The following is a 21,219-nucleotide window of genomic DNA, read 5'->3' on the forward strand; positions in this document are numbered from 1 at the left end:
TGAGCAGATTGGGTCTTCCTCTCTCCTTTGCCACAGTGGCATCCTCAGCTGTACTTATTGGGTATTTTCCTGTCAATCTCTGTCACAATGATACTGAGATCCACTTACCACTGTTTATATTGGGACTGAAGTGACCCCTGTGTTCTGCTGTCTGAATATCTCAATGGCATCTTTCCCTGAATACCATACAGCTATTTTATATGGTATAATGGTCTACACCAAGAAGACCACTTGGACACTTCAAGTCTTTTTTTTCCTTTGAAATGTAAATGTAATCTAATGACTAATCAGAAAATATCGTACAGTTTTTGTAGAACACGCACACAGAAAGAAATAGTATTTCCCATTGGTGAATTCCCCAGTTTTACAGTTTCTGCTGAGACTATAGAACCACAGAATCATTAGGGTTAGAAAAGACTTCAAGATCACCAAGGCCAACCTTTGACTGAATACCACCATGCCAACTAAGCCGTAGCATAAAGTGTCACATCCAGTTGTTTCTTGAACATTTGCAGGAATGGTGACTCCACCACTGCCCTGGATAGCCTGTTCCAATGTTTAACCTGCCTTATCAGTGAAAAAAAGAATTCCTGATGTCCAACCTGAATCTTCCCTAGTTGAGCTAAATGGAGGGAGAGAGCATCGATAGGAGCCTCTTACAAAGTCAGGAGCCTCATTCTTGTCTCAATCTCAGTTTTTCAGGTGCTCACCCACAGAATGAAACTGCAATCTCAGACTTCAGTTCTTCAAGACCCTGGTTGCCCTCTAACATTGTGAAGACAGCAGAAAAGGAGCAGACTGAACATATGTACTGTTACATGCCAGAAATTAGGAGAATAAGCAAATCCAGACAAGTATGAGACTGTCCACTTTACAGGAGAACTTGTTCCTTCCTATTCCACTCCACATTGCCAATGTGCCATTGACATACTGGCAGGAAGCCAAATCAAAGTGAAGAGATTCTGGTAGTGCATCTTCTGCTTATGGCAAAAATCTCCCAGTAATCTCATCTCTCAGCTAGGCAGACAGTGCTCAGAACCCACCATAATCAGTTCCGGAGTCAGTGTGTGGGACAGCCTGGGAATGCCATGCTAATGTGGGTCATGGTGAGCGCCACTCTGCTCTGTGTCTCTCGCTCTTGTTTAAAGGGCCACCTAAAAGGCACAGCTGTCCCCAGACTATGGCCACACAAGTCCTTCTTGCAATGAGCCAATCCTTCTATTGAGAGTATCAGGGCCCATACAGTGCTCTCCAGAGTGCTTCCCCTTTAAGACAGGACTGTGCAGTCTTTATTTGCTTGTTGAAACTGTTCAGTTTTAGGACAGGGGGGGAGGTCACACCTGTTGTGGAACTTGATAGAAGGCTTATTTATAAACTTTCAGAGCTTGGGATTCTTGCAGAGCTGAATGCGCTGATGTCCGGAGGGGAAGGTCACCGAAATGCTTGTTTATAAAAGCAGCAGCAACTGGAAAAACCATAAAAGTCTGAAATGATGAAATTACCAAGCTATTTGATCAGGCGCATGGGCTATGTGCTCTGTGGTCAGCCAGAAAAACCTCGCACGTAAGAGTCAACCCTGCTGGCTGCTGCCCTGAATTCTCCTTCAGAGGCGCATGCAGTGTGCCTGAAGAGGGCAAAAAATAATCAGCTGCTTAGTATGGTCTACTTTTGGGCTGCTGGCTGGTCCACTCTTAATTTGACCTTGCATGGAAAGGGGAAAGCCTACTCTGCACTTGGTATCACAGCTAATCCACTCTTTAGTTTCACAACTTCAAAGAGCTACACCACTTGTTAACATTCAGAGTGTTCTTTTAGCAAGGAGTCAGTCACACCCCAAAAATCTGCCACTGTTTGGGGGGGAGGGAGAAGAGAGATGGCAGCTTCAGAAACACTTTTGGATTTCTGCAAAAATGTTGCATGAAAGGTGTTGCCTTTTTTGATTGTATGTTTGTGCTACTGTTTGAAAAAACACTTTTTATATTACAGTTTGGGGAGAAGGGGAAGTAAAAACCTTCCCTTGGTTTCAGCTTTAGTTTCTATTCTCATTTTACAGTAGAGTAAATTCAGAATAATTTCCTTTTCTCCTCTCTTTATTTTTTTTCTCTTTTATTTTTTTCTGTATGTCAAAATCTTCATTTAAGGAAAGCTTCATTTTCACTTGGTGACTGATAGCTGAACAGGTGGCTTCTGAGCTTACAAGTGTCAGATGAACAGGCAGTTTAGAAATGGACAATTTGCAGCTCACTTTCTCTTGCTGACGGCCCTTTTTCTGCTGACAGATTCTTGGTTCTACCAGCCAAATCATGCACACTCTATTTGCCCTCCACCCCTGGTGGAAAAAAAAAAAACCCAAAAACTTCAAGAGAAAAAAACCTAAAGATGAAAGAAGATGGTCTCTGGGGAACTCCTATCCATAAAATGGAAAGAACTTCACACTTGAAGGCATTCTTGCCAGCTCAGCCTTACTTGGACATAATTTATAAGAGGGGCAGGATTTTCTGGTTAATTTTCCTTCCTGGAAATCTTGTTTGTTTTATGGTATTTTTTCTGCAGAATCCTACATAAAGTGGTGGATGCCAGAACCAGCACCACTGTCTGCTGAACGCGATGAGTTTATTCAAATACCAGAGCCATCAACCCCTCCACATAAAGTTTTTCCTTGACCACAGCTAGAAATACTGTCAACCAGGGGATTCTGACACATGAATGCCCTTCTGCCTGTTAATGATTAAGACTTTCGATGATTATAACAAATAGGGCTGTATATAACTTTCTGCTGAGACTCATATATGGCACAGGCATTCCATTTCCAGGAACGTGGGCAGGAGCTGCACAGGTCCAGTCCTGCTGTCTGAGTTGCCAAGAGATTCTCATGTTGTATTTTTACAAGATCGTGGGATTTCAGTAATTAAAAAAGATACCAGAGTAATCTTTTTCATAAACTGCATTGCTAGAATATGGATTTACCTAAGGTAGCAGTCACTCTTCTGATATTTGGTTATGAGTAACTTAAGAGCTGTTTTTTACAGGATCTTAGAGGCTCTTGGTACCAATTTTTCAAAAGGATTTAGATGCCTTTGAAAGATAAGTGCCCAAAGGGGTCTTAAAATTTTCAAGGCAAGCTACATTAAAATCATTTGGATTTATGTGCCTATCTTAAACAGTTTTGATAATCTACAATGTGCCTATCTGAATATTTAGATAAAGAGAGCACTTTGAAAATATGACACTTACAGACCTGAGGAATTCTAATCTGAAGAAAACATCTTGCTGACTTTCAGCGACATTTAAACTCCTAAGCCTCTCTCCAAAGTGAAACTTAGGATCCTAAGTCACTTAAGTGCTTAAAATATGTTGCTATGTGTCTGTAGGAGCTGGATGAGGACAGATGAGGGGAGCAGGATTAGATGCATGCATCTGTCTTTCTGTGTTGCTCTCATAATACCTGAGTGTCTCTGCATATGGATAAAGGTGGATTGATGAGTGCATGACCATATGCATGAGCATATAATATGGCCGATTGGATGGGACAGGGAGGAACAAAAATTGGGTGGAAGTGACAGGTGATTACATGGATAAATAACTTCATCTTGCTGAACATTTATTTAGTGCTTTTCATCCAAAGGTACCCTTAAGTGCCTTACAAACTATTATGGGTATAAGAATGACTCCACCAGCCACAGCAGCTCTTTAAGAGTACACAGCCAAATTATATGATCAAGTTATGACCAGATATGAAGAGTATCAAGTCCCACTGAAATTACCTAGAAATTTTTGGCCATCAGCCATTTAGGATTCAGTCAATACACCCAGGTTAGAGCTGTTATGCAGGAAGAAAGTGCTATGGAAGTTTAACAATGACAAATGGCAAGGACTTAGTTTTCAACACCATTTAAAAATGAGCACTGCCAACAGCATATGAGCTATGGAAACTGGCTCAATATTCAGGCAGAGAGAGGAGTATTGGCTTTCCATGGGTGGCAAAAGGGAAGATGTTTATATGGTATTTTAATGGAGAACAAAATTACAGGAGTTTGTTTTGAAATAAATCTGCATAAAGAGAAAAGAAGCAGAACAATGAATGGATGAGAGATCCAAAGGGGAGAGGGGATGTTCAGACCTGAGAGGATTTTCAGCACTGCCTGTCTGAAGCTCCAAGCCCATGTTCTCACTGAGAGAAGATCCCATCTCTTCCCACATTAGCTAACCTGGGCCGTCTCTCTCAAGGGCAGCACATGCACTCCAAAGGCAAGTGGTGCCAGCTGCTCTCTTGCCAAACAGTGGAGTTAAAAGCTGTACAAAGTTATAGACAGTAAACAATGAAACAGAAGCAACAACAGCAATTTCCTCTGCTGCCTCCACCTTTGTGCCTTGCTGCTTCCCTCTTTCACACTCCTCCTCCTCTGTCTGCCAGGAGGATAAAAACATGATTGAATCGGTACTCTGTGACAAGCTGGGGAAAAGCAGCTGCCCAGTACACATATTTATTTAAGTACAGTAGGTGAATCAAGACTACTATTATAATACAATATATAAACGGGGAAGCACTGAGCAAATAGGGAAAAATGTGCTCATCTGCTCCTCTATTCTCCTACCTGCACTTCCACTATCCACAACACCAAAACAACCAGTCTCTGACAAGTTTAATGCTAGTGAGGTAGTGTTGGGAAAGGATGAACAGCTAGCCTCTACAGAAGTTTTTTCCCCACCATGAGGATGATTTGGGGAAATGCTGTCATTGCCATGTACAGTTTCTTCACCAGTTTGAAGAGACAGTGATCCACCAAACAGGGCATGCAAGGGACTAGCCGTGTACTGCAGCTGCAATAAAGAGCATCCTACTGTCATGGTAAGTGCGTGCTGGTTCTTTGCTGTAGGAGATCTGTCCTTGAGTATGGGCCAGGCTGTACAGTTTGCACACACAGCACTCCTTGACTTTGGGGTATTCAGGCAATGGATTATGAGTGACTTACAGAACCAGTTTCCAGTAACATGCAATGCACACTATTAGAGGAAGTCCACGGACATCTCTGTGCTGTTCCCTTCCCTTTACCACTTCTTCATCTTACGTGCTCTGTCATTTCCCAGATCCTTCTCAGAGAGCCCTGCTCCCCTGGCATGCTCTCCCTTCCCTGCTGCCAAGCGTCATCACACCCGCAGCTGTCACCAGTGGTGCCTGGACAGCCGTGCTCGCTGCCATCCCTGCCCACACCAAGCCTGCCTGCCATATGAGAGGTATTTGGAAGTATTAGTTATGGCTAGTGCTGGGACTGGGATCCTTCCCACGTAACTGTACTTCTGGAGTCAAGCACACAGGTGGTTATGCTGACAAAAAAATGCTCCTGGACATAGACATTATTTCCTCTGAGGAAGTGGTATATGCTGGCCAGTTGTTCCCAGGCCAGGTAAGTGATGTCAGGGCTGAGAGGTTCTCATGGCACAGTGACACTGACATAGCCCTTCCTATACTCAGGTTTAGCTCAAATCCTGTTTATGCTTAGTACTGTTTTCATTGGGTCTCATGACTGGATCATACAAATACTAACTGACCAGTAGCTCACGCTAAGGGATATTTAAATCAGGACAGGAGGATGATCTCATTTGTGAAGCAATGGCCTGTGAATCAGGAGGTGCAGCTCCAGTTCCTAGCTCTGCCAAGACTCTTTGGCTAGCCTGAGCAAGTCACTTCCTTGGGGCTCTACTGGTAAATGAGAGATACTCCCGTTGCCTTTTCTTGCTCTTCCACCTGCAATGCAAGCTTTTCAGGACAAGGACTGTTTCTAGCAATGCAATTATACGGTACAAAACATAGTGGGCCTCAGAGTTGGTTGAAGCTTTCATACTAAGATATGAACATTAATTATAGCAGGGAAAATAAACAAAACAACAAACATTAAATATGGTTATATTTTTTGGTGAATGCTCAGGTTGCAGTTTTGTGTACCAAAAGGAAATACTTTTTTAAAGTAAGATTTTTAACACTTGCTTTAATCAAAAAACCTGTAGTTGGGGGAAAACTGATCATAAAAATAAATATCAATGCTTTTGTTTTCCCTCACCAATTTTTGCCCACTTAGAAGTGCTCTACACTTTTTTGTATGTATTCAGCCACACTGAGACTACAGAAGCGGATTATGTTGGCTTTCAGCTGCCAGACTACATGGGACATGGAAACATTGGAAACAGCTCAGAAAACATAACTTACTCTGCTCTCCTCTCAGTATTTGCTACATCTGCCTGGAAAGGACCAAGTTTCTTTTGCATATGTTTCCCAGGGTGCTGGTTAGCAGCCTGTGGTGCCCAGTTGAGATGTTGTGAGTTGGTGTTTTGGTCTAACAGTTACAGATATTTTGCTTGTCTCTGGGATGGCTCCATGGTCAGGAACCGGGCCTCCTACTCTTTGATTTTGCTTTCATTTCTCAGCAGACACATCCTTTGGTCACAAATGGCACTTACCATGTCCATGCAGGAGTGTTTCTGCTACAGCTTCGACTGTTAATGCCTCTGACCAGACTTCACTCTCCTTGTGAGTAAACAGATCTCCCTGTGCTTTTGAATGTCTGTCTGAGTGAAATTGTTTTGCTGCTCTAATCAGCATTCTCCCCTGAATTTCTGAACTGGGATGACTTGTGGAGAATTTTGGCAAGCATATTTTACTCACAACTGGCTATATTTCTTTCTCTATTATTTCACTAACTTTGTGTCACACCTACTGACAAGGGAGATCCACAATGCCTAATGCAAGTGTCTGCATTTGTGTATGTGTCATGACATGTTTACAACTGTGCATCCTTGTGTTTGTCAGCACATATCAGTATGTGCACCTGTTTAACTGCATTTGGTTTTGGTTCTTGGTTTTGGCTTTCTGTGAGAATCTGTGAACATTATCTTTTTCACCCCAGAAGCAGACCTTTTTCCTGGGGGTGTGTGTATATATATATATATCTCTATATGAAGTGTTTCTTCTGTATTTGTTTGGCTTTTTGCATGTTCCCTTGCAGTTGTCTTGAGATGCTCATGCAGGCATATTTGAGTATAGTTGTGCATTGATATTTGTTTCGAGTCGTGTCTTTTCCCACGTGTGTAATTCCCTGTCTCTGTATCTGTGCTTCCCTGTATTTTCTTTCCATTTCCCCATCTATGCTGTGTGCAGTTACCTGGATTTGTGCATGTACGTATCTCCCTGCTTTTATTGTCTGAGGGTTGTATTTTTAATGGGGTGGGTGCTGGTGAAATTGTTCGTCATTTTGCTTTGTATTTATCTTTCAGTGTTTTCCCTATGTTTGCATAAAGTAGAGGCAGACTACAATTTGGTGATGAATTCTATGAATACTAATCTTAGGCTACCCTTGACCCTAGGGTCAGCTAAAGATCAAAACCAAACCATTTAATATTTTCCTTTTGCAGATCAATAGAAGCATAAATTCACTCTCAATGACAACTATAATTTCAAACAGATCTATAGGAGGCATGCATGCATTTCCAGGATGAGCTGCTCATGCGCCTGTTGGGGAGCACAAGAAAAAGAGTTTCTCTGTTGTCGTGGGTTTGGGGGTTGTTTTTACCATTGAATCTCTTTTGCCTTTTTTCTTTTATTGCTCTGAAACGCTATTTTCAGCAGTGCCTGTCATATAAATATCTCTTGTTTTTCTTCTCCTCTTTCCCTCCTAGTGAAAAGGGCAGGGGACCTATTGAAAATTCTGCTTTATCTCTTTCAGGAGAGTTCAAGTGCGGGTCGAACAATCGATTCCTCCTCCTTTTCTTTTTCAAGTTTCCTGTCGTTCTTTTGCCCAGATCAGCACTGAAGGAAAATAGGAAGGGCAGCCTGGAGTATGTACATCTATACATCCAGTGACAGAAAGGGAGAGCGCGCAAGTGTGCATTTATGAACATTTACAAAATTTTTTTTTTACATATATAGCATATATATGTGTGTGTCTCTCTCTATATATATTCACACTCATGTGCAAACAAATACATACATATTTTTTGCTGTAGCTGTCTGTATGTCACAAACTCCTGACATATTCTCACAGTAAAACTATTGCAGAGATAGAAGAAAAAAAAGGCTGAGAATTGGAAAAGTTTGGAAGTACTGTTCTGTTCTAAACTAGAATATTAACCCTTCCAAAAATTCTCCTCTACGAATTGCAAAAGCTTTTAAAGAAATGCATTAAGATCCCAGAGAGTTCCTACAATTTTCCATGGCTGGGGCGGGAAAGAAGGGTTATTCTTCAAGCAGCATTGTTTCAGAAAAATAAATTCAGCTGATAATCCACAAATCTTTAAAGCTGCATTTAGTCTAAAAAGGGTACTTCTCAAACATTTTCACCAAATCAAAGTGGCAGGAGGGGAATGGGGTTGGGGGGGAGAAGACAAATATAAAAAAAGCAAAACAAATGACACCATTAATCTGCCTGGATTTTCCACCTCATAGAACAATCTGTTTAGGAATGACTGAAATAAAGTGGAATGTGGTTTAGATTTTTTTCCTCAGCAATCTCTCTCTCTAAATTCCTTGTTTATGGGGAAACACTGAAAAGAGGAGTTAGTCCCACTATCCCTTAGTAAAATAAAAAAAAAATTAAAAAGGCACTATAAGCACAGGGAAAGAAGGAGGGGGGGGGTTTGCTTTGTGTAGGAAATAAAGACCGTAAAGTGAGGACTTTTATTGCTGGCAATCAGAGTATTGCTGCTGGCAGTGGCTAAAGGTGGAAAGCAAAGATGATTTAATTTATAGAAAGGACAAAGATGTCATGTAGCAGATTTAATCACTGAAAAGAAAAAAAAGAAAAAAACCTAGCTAACGTCATAATTTACATTTTGGGATAATAAAGAAGAGTGAAAGAAAGAAACAACTGAAAAACCCTGATGGGTGAAAAAAAATGAAGGAAGATAAATAGATTTGCCTGTAAAACTAATAAATTTAAAAACAAATCCAGAAAGCAAAACACAGCCCCTTGAAAGTGCTGGTAAAATGGACCATCGATTTTGGAATTCATCTGCATTTTGTATTTTAATAATGCTTACTCTCTCTCTCTCTCTCTCTCTCTCTTCCTCTCTCTCTTTTGCAAAATATAAAAGCTGATCTGATAAATATTAATTTGAACCATCATAATGTATTTGAAAATTCCAGCTAAAATGTCACCACATGGAACATTAATGTAATATTTCAAGGCCCTGAGAGCAATACTCATATTGATTGCATTTATTTCACTCTAGGGAGGAGAAATAATTCTTCAATGTGGGACACATCTGGTAGCCAAAGATGCAAAAGGCTGAGGGTAGAAATGCAAAATTATATGGGAAAGAACCCCCATAATCTAAGACCCGAAAACCAAAACAGAAGTATAAGTGAACCTGACAAATGCAACCCATTCAATCTTGTGTTTCAGCTGTAGCAATCTTTTTTTTTTTTTTTTCTCCAGAATAATTGTCTTTGATTTTTTAGTTTGGAGAAAAAAAATCACAAAGTAACAAAAATTCCCATCATGTTTCTATGAATCTTTTGGCATGAAAATCAACAATATCATCACAAGTCTAATGAAAGAATGTGTGTAATTGGATTGCCTTTTGGAAACACAGAAGCCAGGCTGAGAAGACAGCACAGGACTTAATCCTGTGAAACTTGGACAGACGTTCCCAAGAAAAATGCTCTTATCTGGGGAGGGGATTGAACTTTGCAACACTGGTAACCCAAACATGTGCAAGATTGGGACTATTTTCCTGTGATTCTGCAGAAGGAGCATGGAGTCACTGCCTGTCTAGGGTCCCATAAAACAGATCTTTTCCTTGTCATTAAGAATATTGATGTTCATTAGGCCCAGGCGTCAATGAGTCTTTGTGCAAATGAAACGAAATCTGAGTCAAATTTTGACCCTGAGCCCAACACATAGCCACAATTGGCTGCAAGTGGGGGGGGTTGGGGATTAGAAGGGTTCCCCCAGCACCGAAAATTCAACATCCTTACTCAGAGACAAAAACACCTCCGCAAACACAGCCAAAAAGCATAAGGAAATCGTCCTGTCCTTCTACCCCACCAAAAAACTCTTCATGTAAGGAGGCTTCTGATAAAGATGGAAAAGATCAGGGCAAGTTTTTGCATTCTGTCAAGGCAAGATCTCTTCAGGTAAGATAAAGGTGCTCTCTGTCCCAGCTCCTGTCAGGGCAGTATCACTTCTGCAGGTAATGCTCCTTCTTTTAATTTGTTACCAGGGTTTTTCTCTTCCACCGTGGGTCTGGGATTGACATTCCTGCTGGACAAACTCCAGGCTAATGAAGCAAGCTCCAGCCCTGTAATTCACGGCGAGCTGCTTTGATGGAGCACTTTCAGTGTTAACAGTGTGATGGGTGCTTTTCGGAGCTAATGCCTCACTGATATTAACAGCCATGCCATAGAGCAAAATCTGTAATGTAAAAGCGAGTGGCTTGCTAAATATTTACAGGCGTGCACGTCTTGCCGTCCCATTCATTTCCTTGACCTTTCATGAAGGGGGATGGGAAAGGAGATGCCAGAGAATGGTCCCTTCTGAGGTACAAATGCACTAGAGCCAAACTGGCTCTCCAGCTGCTGATAGCAAGACCTTGAGCTGAGGTCCCACTCTTTCCTCCTCAGCAGTTCATAAAATTAAGTCGTGTAAAGTCGCCACATGTAGTGGACAGGCTTTGGCCTGAGCTTTCTGAGCAGGGATAGAGGAATAGCCACCAAAAACAGAAGAGCCTTGTTATGAATGGTGTGTAGGTCACTGGAGCATTTCATTGCAGATCAGCACAGAGGCCAGTTAGATCACCAAACCCCACAAAAACTGATCCCAGGTGCAGCTGTTCCCAGAGAAAGTCAGCATTCCTGGAGAAGTAAAGATGGGAACCAATTAAGGAGACTTCCCAGTTCTGCATCCAGCTCTGCCACTGATGTGCTGGATGATTTTGGGCAAGCCTTTTCCCATCTCTGCACCTCAGTTTCTCCTGACAGCATTTAAAATGAAAGAGAACGGGTGTAGCAAACCCTCCTACATGAAAACGGGAGAGGGCATTGTGAGGCTTGTTTAATGCTTAGAAAGCACTTTGAGATCTGCAGATATAAAGCGGTACACGGAAGCCAAGTATTATAATTAAACTTTATATAACCAGGCTCTGCAGAAACCATGGGGGCAGGAGCAGCAGCTCCGGTTCCTGCAGCACCATGCAGCGGAGCGAGCCGGGGCCGGAGCTGCGGCCGTGCGCGGCGGGAGGCGGCCGGGCGGCGTGTGCCGGGGGAGCCGAGAGCGACGGAGCCGGCTTTTGTGCGACGCTGAGCCTCACTCAGCACTTGCGCGGCTAAGCAGCCTCTGCGCTCGCTCCAACTGCCAACACAGTGCGCTCTGTCAAGAATAGCGTGATGGCCGGTGCCGGCGTTGTGCGGGACCCCGCCACAGCGAACCGAGCCAAGCCGGGCCGTGCCGAGCCGGGCCGAACTGAGCCAAACCGAGCCGGGCCGAGCCAAGCTGAGAGGGGCCGAGCCGAGATGAGAGGGCCGAACTGAGCCAAACCGAGCCGAGCCCGCGGCTCCGGCGTGCCCCGCGCGCCCCCTGCTGCCCGCCAGCTCCCGGCCCGGCCGCAGCCCCGGCCCGGCCCCGCCGCAGCCCCGGCCCCGCCGCAGCCCCGGCCCGGCCCCGCCGCAGCCCCGGCCCCGCCGCAGCCCCGGCCCCGCCGCAGCCCCGGCCGGCTCTCCGGGTGCAGAGCGCCCCATAGCCCCGGTCCGGCCCGGCCGCGCTACCCAGGCAGAATTCCGGTTGCAGACCCCAAGCTGAGCAAGAGGTGGAGGGAAGGCTGTCTAAAGAGCGGGCATTAAGAGATGGTTTAATTAAGCCCACTAGAATCTGCAATTCTTATACAGAGGAGAGAATACTGCAAGAGAACAGTGGAGAGTAGCTAGATAAGTCAACCTCACACACATAACACGAAAAGTTTTTACCACCCTGTAAAGGACTGAATGCTCACTGCACAGTCTCTCCTACAGATAATCCTACTGCAACTCTCCAGCTACATCAGCCCCAGCACTTTCTCTAAAGATGCACCATCCCCAGAATGACTTTTATTCATTGATTCAAAGTTTTATTAGTGCCTGGAACAGGACAAATTAATTCCCTATAGCTGGTCTGCTCTACTACACCTTGCAAACTCCAGTGCTCAGGGCAGGCAAACACAGTGCTTTCTCCAGACAGAGAAAGCCTGGCATTAGTTTTTTTCCCTGCTGTTCTCCTTATACACCCATGCAATACATAAGACTGCTGGAGGCTCTGAGGAGGAGGCGCACCTTCAGGAGGAGAGGGGGTTTCGAGTCCATCATGCCATAAGCCCCCACCAGCTGCACAGCAGTAGTATGAACACAGGGCTTCAGGTGGGCCTGCAGAGCACTTAGAGTGGGGTTCTGTGCCTCAAACCACTCATAGGAAAAACTGTTGTGACCCTTTGAGCATCATGGCCTCAAGAGTCATGTTTGGGGATGTGATAATCATTTCCCCAGTCCTTCAATATTGCACAAGGAAACACCCTCCCTACAGTCTCTCTTCTGCCTACAGTTTCCTCCCTTGTCATTTACATGATTGTCAATTCCAAGTACCAGGACAGAGTTCCAGCTAGTGAACAAACTCAGACGCTTCTACAGGCTTTCACTGATGTCTGTCACCAGAAGAAGAGGATTAAACAGGACAGTGGTGAAAAGAAAAGGTTATGATCCTGGTCTTTCTCATGAGTGATACTGGGTCTGAGTCACAGAGGAAGATGGCACTAGAATAGCCTATACTCCAGAAAAGCAGCACCCTGTCTGGTAGCCTGAGCTCAGGAAAGAGCCAGGACAGGAAGAGCAGGTCAGGAAGGAGATGCAGTGGCAGAGCAGCATGTTTGTGGGAGCTCAGATGGTGCATGCTCACTTTTCTGGGATGCATCAGGCCCACACAAAGGGCAAAAAGCAGCAATGCCTGGGGCAGCATGCAGGGATCAGGATTTCTTTCTCAGGATTCTTGTCAGGCATAGGAATGGGCCATGAACACCCAGACTAGGTATTTCAAATCTGCTACTGAATTTTCCTAGTGCTTCATAAACCATGGATGAGAAGGAGAGAAGAAAGGCAAGACCAAACATTGCAGAGAACATTTTACAAAGGCCTTGGGTCTCCATATCTCAAGATCCAAGGGCTACAAACCTGTAAGATGTTGGCAAGAAGTGGCCTGTAACCCCTACAACCCCTCCCTCACTGATCTGGAAGCTTTTCAGCAGCTGCATTCTTCCCCCTGAAGACCACATGGAAGACCCTCCATGTCCTTTCCTGTCCAAAGCCAAAGCCCCCACCATGCGGGGTGAGGCAGGAGGTAGTTCCCACACAGGTGCCCTTGCTTGCTTTAGGCATGGCTCCACAGCCTGTGGATGTGCTCAGTGCCATCAAAGGCAACCCCACCTTGGAGCTAAGATTCAGAGGGCCTCATCAAGAACCACATCTCCAAGATTAATGACTGCCTACACTAGGACTTCTCTTTTATCCCAAGATGATCCCAATGCATATTTCACATCCACATGCTGCTGACCTCAAGTTCTGCCTACATCTATGAGTTCACGCCTTTCTTACCCATTTCTACTCCTGGTACCCCACCCAAGACAACTTTTCTATTTTTCTTCTTCTGCCACGCCTACCATATACTTGTCTCTATACCAAGGGTGGCATTGCAAGCCAGAGTCCCCAGGCACCTATGCCATGACCTAATTGTTCCTGGGACTCCACCTCTTCCAGGAGGCCTGTGTACATGCCATTCTAATAGTAAACTTTCCCACAAATAGTGGAGGTGTTGGCATCAGGAGCATAGCACAAACCACAGAGTGTGGACAAGCCATCCCTGAAGATGAGAGTAGTGCAGCTGAGCCACCGTGGGATCAGGCAAGGTAGTCATATCTCTCTCCTTATCTTCTGTTGTTCAGTTTTAGAAGGAAACTGCTTGCACCCTGCCTGTCATTGTACCTCACACCAAAGTGCTTCTCCTGGACTGAGAGCCTATCCTGGGAGAGTTTTCCATGCACTTTACACTGAAGAACTGACAGTGTGGGATGAACCACAAATGCTGCACCTGTTATAATATCCCCAATATGTAGAGGAGAACAGGGAGACTGAGATTTGCCTACTAAGTATTAACATCAAAGATAAAAAGCACCCTGTGTTCCAGGGGCAGGCACATGGAGCATCGGGCTGGGTGGTCTTGAGTCTAGAGCCGATTCATGAGAACCAAGCATGCAGAAAGCTTTACAAAACCTCTCAAAGTTATTTCAGACAATTAATGTGTTTGCTTCCTCCTCCTCCAGCTTCACTGCCCTTCTCTGGGGTCCCTCCTAGGTGCTGACTGACCATCTCCCCTTGGTGTGCACAGGGACAGCTACAGTTCTGCACTGTCCCAGTGCTTCATTGCTGAGACTGAGGCACAGCAAGGCAGAGTGATGCATGGGGACAGTGCTCAATACATTTATAAATAATCACCTTTTCTATGCCCTGCAGGAGAGTGTGACTTCACAGTGATGTGCGTCAATGTCACACAGGCCCAAGGAGAGACACTGCTTTGACTGCTAGCTTGGTTCCTGGGGGGCTTTCTTCTTCTTTGCCCTCCCTCCAGAGCCAAGGATCAATGTAAGAGGTTGCTGCACAAAAACATAATAGTACTTTACTAGCTAAGACATGTCCATGCAGTTGATGGTTCTCAGCCATCAACTGAGAATTCTCCACATACATCTATAGACTACAGAAAACCACATTCTTCTTTCTGTCCCAGACTTAGTGACAGATGAAGTCACTGAAGTCACCTGGCACTGCAGCCTCCTGCTCGACTGGATCCATGGAGTCCTGTCATCCCAGTATATGCACACTAATGAAGTAGTATAGGAAAGAACAGTACCACATTCTTCTCAGAAGTTTTTTTCCAGGGCAGATCGGGCACAGAAATGTTGTCCCCAAATTGGCTGTGCCTACATTACAACATACTGAAGTGCCCTGCACAGTGGTGAATCAGTGAGTGGCAGAGGACTGTCCCTGAGTTTGGGTTAGCACCCAAGCCACAAAGCAGTGACAGATATACATGAAGACTGGGACACCTGGCTGGGTCTGACACCCATGAACCTCACAGCAATTTATCTCATGCTGTGCCAGACTTTTGCTTAATGTGGTTATTCTTCTCAGCTGAGACCACAGTGACATTACTGTACTGCATCCCTTCCTGAGCCTGCACTGAGATATCACCCCTGCGTGGACCTGCCCAGTGTGCCACAGACTGAGAGTCCCTCTGAGCCAAAACCCTCCAAGTGCCCTGGAGACATCAAACTGGGCACAGTCATAGTTAAGTGACACTGTGTGGTCCATGTTCAGCAGAGGATCAGATCAGAAAATGCTGTAAGTCTCCTTTATTGCTTTCTACGGATCTGACCAAATATTCCTAGGCATTTGCCCTGCACTGTCCTTGCTGTTACCTTAGAGCTCCAAGCACTGGTTCTCCTTCATTCCCCACCACTGACTCATTCAGTTTCTTGGCAGGTCAAAGAGAAAGGTGGACAGAGAAGCTGTACCTAATTCCCTGTAAAAGTATTGTGGCAGAATAGGGAAAGGGTTAGTATTGAAGCATGAGAGATACTGTAAGACAGAAAAAGCTTTTCCCCAATTCTCTATTGGCCCCCACTCCTTTTTTAAGGGGTATTTCATGAGTGAGATTTCCCCTGTATCCTCTATGGGTAACACATGCCTGGCTCACCTAATTTACTCAGCTAGAGCATGTTTTATTAATCTGGAGTCTCAACAAGGTCCTTTAGTTCTATTAATTTATTAATATTGCTAATTAAATATCATATTCGCAAATGTAAATTTCCTAATAGTGTCCCTTCCATTTTCAAATTTAAAAAAAAAAGAAAAAGCATCAGCAGCTTGTTATGTTAGTCAATTGAAAGCAATTCAGGCTAATCAGGAGAGCGGGGCTGTCTTGTGTCTGCAGAGGGAGGGCCACTATCAGTTTGCTTTGGGGCAAATATTCACCTTCTACCAAGAGCTTTAACAATTAGATTTCAAAGCAGGTACAAAATTATGTGAGTGGAGTAAATGGCAGGGGGTGAGAGAAGGGGAAAGCAGAGAGTTTGGTGTATGTGGGAAGAGGTACCAGAAAAAAAACCAAAACTTAACAACTGGCACAGCAGAATTGATGAAGGTCAGGGATACACATGTGGCCAGAGCCCAGGGCCAGCAGAGGTGTAAGGGAAAGCACAACTTAATATGCAGCCAGGAAGCCTGGGGAGTGAGTGTGTGGAAAGGGTCATGGGAGGGAACTGGCCCCTCTGGAGAGGACTGCTCCCTTTGGAGAAATCCAGTTGGCGGGCAAGGTCCAGCATCTGAATTGTGTTTTGCATGTTTTCCCTGCTGACACTTTCAGCTATGTGTATGTATATGTATATAAGTTTGGGAAGATGTGATAATCTGCATGTTGGGATGACTGGGCTGGTGTTGCATTAAGGAAAGTTTAAAAAATACATTATATTGTTTTTATTATTAATGGTAATGACAGGGGCCTGTTCATTATCTTTCCTTTTGTTATGAACTCTGTAATCTGAGGATGCTGTGGCAATGTAAAAGGGATAATGCAGTGGTACTGCTCAATTTGGTTCTGTTCTAAAATTCCATCCTTCTTAATATTTATGATCAGAACCCAGGAAAATGACATGTAGTTGCTTTTCTTCAAGAAGTTTATTAAAAGCATAGAAACCTTTTTATGAATCCATTGTGCAAAACAGACCTCAGTAAAAAAATCCTTATGCTCATTGTATGGATGGAGAGATATAAGCCCAGAAGGCAAAATATGAGTCCTAAGGTTGTGTCTGAATGTCTCTTCAGATCCCAGCCCTTTCCCTAGGTTAAATGTTAAACCATTTACATAAAGGCACAAAACAGTGCATTATGAGAAATTTGGGTGCAGAACATGGGCCACCCAGTATTTAATCCCTTGCTTTAATTGCTAGACTGCCCTAGCCCAACGTATGAAAATAGTTAGAAGGATACACAGAAACAAGAAAATACAGCTGTCTCAAGGTAGGTGATTTTTTTTTTCTGTACACAGAAAGAATGCCCAAATGAAAATCCACTGATGACTCCAAGATGCCTAAATGAATAACAGCACTGACCAGGTGAAAAGCAGATCCATTGCAGCTGAGAGCTGGAGGGTGATACTCCCTCAGATGCAGGCGGACCTATACCTATTTTTTCTGAGAAAACAGGAAAAATAAGTCACCTGTACTGAATCCTAGAAGCTGTCCAACTTTTGCTGTTGTGTTGCATGTCCACACACCAAGGCTGGTAAAGGGTGAATGCTTTGCAACCTGGTTGGGCTGTTTTAGCAGAGTGAGGGATATGTCATGTGGAGGGGTAGGTCTAAAGGGGAAGAGAAGGGAACAAACTGCCACAACAAAATACCTTTTCAATCTCCATCAGAGACCAGAGAAAACACAGAAAGCCCTGGTTGAACTGGAAGGAACTGGTTCTTGTCACCTCACACACACTGGTCCTTCAGCTGTTAATGATCTCTGTTGATGTGAACATCACCTTCTCTGCATCTTGGCGTATATAATTGAGGGGTCTGCAATGGGGAGACAGCACCTCCCCCTTCCCAGTCAGCACTTACTAAGTAAGCAGCCTCATATCAGCTCAAGAAATGTTGCCAATGCTTCTGATGCTATGTTATCGCTCCAGTTTGAGAAAGTATAGAGCACACCTACTTGTGCTGACATAATAGGAGAGGACATCACCTTAATTCCACCTCCATTAGACCTCAGAGAGTTGAGTGTGACACCCTGACCTCATCAATATTCAAAAGCTTAACAAAAAAAGGCTATAATTGGGGAAGTCAGAAATAATGTAATGCAGTATTGATTATTTTATGGTAGGATTAGGTGTAATTACATCTCTCAAATTTTATTTTAATGTTACTTTATACTACTTTTAGCCTTTTAAAATTATCCAAAACATCTCTGTTTAATGGAATGAACATGCCTTCAATTTAAATGTGAAACAGTCTTTTTCTGCTAAAGTGTGACCTCAATATATTTGAAAACATAAATTACTGCTATGTATAAACCATAAAAAATGAATGATGAATTTAATTCTGGTGAAGCGTGAGGGACTGGGAATGCAATGGGGAAATACTGTTTATCTGGAGGAGAGCGGACAACCCAGGTGGAGAGAAGGAGGCAAAATATGACCTTCTCTAACACTGAATGGGACGTCATATGAAGGACTTGACTTTGGACTTACAGACCAAGGGCAAAAATCATTTATTCCCTGGATCAAGTCCTCAGCTGGCCTTGATCAGCATAGCTTCATTGCAATCAAAGGCATGATACTGATTTATGGAGATTTCAGTCCCCTGTATTTGCTTGGTATTTGATTCCCTCCAACTTTTTTAGATGTGCAGACAAATGTTCCAGCCAGAGGCCCACAGGATAACCTCCTAACTCCTCATCTTTCAGACCTCTTTGCACTGCCAGACTAATGTAAAAGGACCTTTGCGTTAACAAGAACAGGGCCGTAAGAATCCAGCTGAACCCTCCTGTCTCTCATTTGCCAGTATCACCTCACCCATTATTAGAACTAATTATATTCATTACTGGGATCTAGGAGCCTTAGCCTTGAACCAGAGCTCCATTACTGAAGAGATGAGACAGCTGAGTGTCCCTACTCAACCTCTGCTCAGAGTCTTTTCTAACACATCAGTGTTTGCATCCCTGGGTATTTTCACAAGTGATTTATTAATAAATTATGATAGGCCAAACCTGCTTCCTCAGTGACCATAAATGGATGATTTTTTGCCTCTGGGACCACTGTTTTAAATGGAAACTATGCCTGGACTTCACTGCTGGACTTCAGCAGTGCTATCAAGTCCTCTGAGCAGTTACTGTGCAAGTGTAAGTTCAAATTTCATCTTGATAGCAATTCCTATTTCAAACACAAACATTTCCTTGTTTTACCTCTTAATATGCAGGTAAGGAAGACAGTATGCTGTCACCCATAAGTGTATATAACAGTTTGAGTTTATGCTTGAGGAAAGGAAAAGCAGTGTGGCTAGAAGGGTCACTGATAATGGTCTTAGACCTCTTTTGGGCCAGTGTAAGTCCAGCCAACTTCTGAACTTGAGCATCTTAAAACTCATGTACCTCATCTTAGCACCTCTTCAAATTGAGAATAAGATGGCTGTGTAAAGTGGTAACTGTGGGGATCACTCCTGACAGCTTTGTAAGGCTGTTCTTTGTCCTAGAACTATTGATATGGACTTACAGTGAAGGCCCTGCCTGTTTAATCCACAACTTTTCAAAACACCTGCCAGCAGTTCAGTGAATTCAGCAGCCAAATATCCCAGGATGCTCATCAGCTGGAGTTGCTGATTTGCTATCCATTCTTTCAAGTGTTCCCTTATCTGCTTTACATCAACAGCCAGGGTGCCAAGATGCTCATTACTTCCTAATGGTCCATATTCCATTTCTATATTTTTCTTCTTAAAGACCAATTAAAAAAAAAACAAACCAAAAACAAAAACAAACAACAAAAAACCCCCAACAAAACTTAAGTAGCTCAGCCATTTTAGAATCTCCATTGATTCCAGCTCTCTCCTAATTTATTAATGGGCTTACCCTCTCTATTGTATTTCTTTCCTCTGATATACTTGGAAGAGCTCTCATTATTTATTGTAGCCCTTTGGGCCAACATTTACTCCTTCTGCTTCCTACCTACACTGAAAGCTGGAAAGGTTTCTCCATTTGCCTGCTGGCTTCTTCCCTATAGGTGGATGAGTTCAGATATCTAACGGTTTTCAAATTCGAATACAGAGGAAGTTCTGTGTCATTCCTATTCGAGTCACACAAACTCCAGCAATCCCTGAAGATCAGAAATTGCACAAGTGAGCATATTCTAGTATCTCAAGAGCAAGGAAATGATGCCGTATTTTAGAAGGAGATCTATCTAATACAGATTCTGTTACCATTACAAGGGCTTTGAAGAAAAAGCACAAGAAATCTGACAAAATTGGACTAAAAATAATTTGAGTCTCCAGAAGACTTCATCAGTTTCAACCAGAAATCAAATAGTCAAGTTCAGCCTCATAAAGTTTCCAAGGGAGCTGAGCACATAATTTCCCTGTTTTTTTCTCTGTATTTTGGGAGAACCTCCACCTGTGAGGACAGTTGCATTGGCTTTAGGATTTACTGGATTTTCTTTCTTTTCAGAAAAGCAAATTATTCATAAAATGGAAGTAGGGAAGTCCGCTCTTCCCTGGCCACGATCAAGTTTCCCATCAATTAGGCTAATTGACATGAGGTTTAACATTTTCCCCACTTATGATTCCAAAAGTACTATGAAAACAATCCCTCAAATTGATACTGCAACTAACCTTACCCTGTAAAACAACTTCAGGAAAAGAAGGTAAGATGGCTAGGAAGTTTGACCGGCAACAGAAAATCAGCCAAATACAAAAAGGGTTTTTAAGATTAAGGAAGAGGAAGACTGTCTTACAACAAAGCATATCACACAGACAGGCACTGAGAGAACACAGGTAAGATTAACATTCACAAGCCCATTCTAGAGAAAAATTATTTCTACAAAGATTTCAGGTAAATCTCTCTAAATTTCCACACAGTAAAGTAAATGAAGAAGAAGAGGATGTTTATGAAGGTACAAATAAAAGGTGTAGGTGTGCACAAGTGTGTGTGTATGTAGCCCTGTGTGTAGCAGGTGCATGTGCATAGACAAAGAGATTATCTGTGCTTTCCCATTGGTGTTCCTCTACCCTCAGTACCCTTAGTGTCCAGCAGTGACAGAAAAGGCTGTCAAATGGACTTTCACCACCATACAATCAGTCATGCCAGGCTGTGTACAGACATTGCTCTCATCCTGACTCAGATTTAGAGCAAGATGACTAAATAATAACTTTTAATAGTGTTTACTTCCATTTTTATCCACAATTTTTCAAGTTTCATCTGCAGAAGCAGGAGAGTAATCCAGTGAACAGCAATGATAATCCCAAGGGAATGCCAATCCCTGGGGATAGCCAAGGCCCTGCTTCCTGTTTAATGAATGTGCAGTAACTGGTTAGGCAAATTGTGTATCTGCATTTCCTATGAGTATCCCTGGCCATATATTCCCAGCTGTGTTTTCTTTTTAAAGTTGGCATGATGCATGCTCAG

At 43.4% G+C, this 21,219-nt stretch overlaps 1 protein-coding gene and 1 long non-coding RNA gene across 48 annotated transcripts in view; one reads left to right on the forward strand and one right to left on the reverse strand.

Annotated features, from left to right (window-relative positions):
- Positions 1 to 21,219, reverse strand: part of CASZ1 (castor zinc finger 1) — a 269,195-nt gene that overhangs the window by 219,893 nt on the left and 28,083 nt on the right. For 3 of the 47 annotated variants that reach the window (XM_064397417.1, XM_064397413.1, XM_064397395.1), the window contains one exon: positions 15,481 to 15,584. The exons of the other annotated variants lie outside the window; for them this stretch is intronic. The gene's annotated coding sequence lies outside the window, so the exon portion shown is untranslated. The remainder of the gene's footprint in view (positions 1 to 15,480; positions 15,585 to 21,219) is intronic. 47 annotated transcript variants of the gene reach the window in all.
- LOC135285284 (uncharacterized) lies at positions 14,586 to 17,252 on the forward strand. The gene is made up of 3 exons (XR_010350225.1): positions 14,586 to 14,647; positions 15,194 to 15,403; positions 17,109 to 17,252. It is a non-coding gene; the product is annotated as an uncharacterized LOC135285284 (long non-coding RNA).

This window comes from Passer domesticus, chromosome 22, assembly GCF_036417665.1.
Source record: "Passer domesticus isolate bPasDom1 chromosome 22, bPasDom1.hap1, whole genome shotgun sequence".
In the NCBI taxonomy this organism is placed as follows: Eukaryota; Metazoa; Chordata; class Aves; order Passeriformes; family Passeridae; genus Passer; species Passer domesticus.